This window comes from Triticum dicoccoides, chromosome 2A, assembly GCF_002162155.2.
Source record: "Triticum dicoccoides isolate Atlit2015 ecotype Zavitan chromosome 2A, WEW_v2.0, whole genome shotgun sequence".
Classification (NCBI taxonomy): domain Eukaryota; kingdom Viridiplantae; phylum Streptophyta; class Magnoliopsida; order Poales; family Poaceae; genus Triticum; species Triticum dicoccoides.
Window position 1 is genome coordinate 45,814,357 of NC_041382.1, and position 865 is coordinate 45,815,221.

Sequence of the window (865 nt, forward strand, 5' to 3'; positions counted from 1 at the left end):
TGCGGGGCCTTCGGTCCTGGCCGAACGGTCTCCGGAGAAGGAGGCCAATTTGTCGACATATTTAGAATGACCTCAATTTTTGCAAGTCAGTTGGTATGCCCACCCCCACAGTCAATACAAGAATTGAACGTATTTGGACATCAAAAACATGTTGCGTCACGTCGGGGGTGTGGTATGTGGTGTTTTCACCGAAAAATTATAGAAAATTCATAAAGTAAAAAAGGCACAAAACTTGGCATGCATCCTAGTGATGATGGTGGAATACTATGGAAAAAATTTGAGTTCATCTCAAGGATGTCGAAAAAAAACTCCTTTCGGACCGGTCCTTCAGTCTTTGCCCGAACGGTCTCCGGAGAAGGAGGTTAATTTTTCGACATATTCGGAATGACCTCAACTTTTGCAAGTGAATTGGTATGGTCACCCTGACATTCAATGCAAGAATTGAACATATTTGAACACCAAAAACATGTCGTGTCACGTCCGGGGTGTGCTATGTGCTGTTTTCACAGAAAAAATTATAGAAAATTCATAAAGCGATAAAAAAGATACAAAACTTGGCATGCATCCTAGTGATGATGGAGGAACACTATAAAAAAATTTGAGTTCATTTCAAGGATGTCGGAAAAAAAAACTCCTTTCGGACAGGTCCTTCAGTCCTGCCCGAATGGTCTCCGGAGAAGGAGGTCAATTTTTCGACATATTTTGAATGACCTCAACTTTTGCAAGTGAGTTGGTATGGTCACCCTGACATTCAATCCAAGAATTGAACGTATTTGAACACCAAAAACATGTTGTGTCACGTTCGGGGTGTGCTATGTGCTGTTTTCACAGAAAAATTATAGAAAATTCATAAAGCGATAAAAAA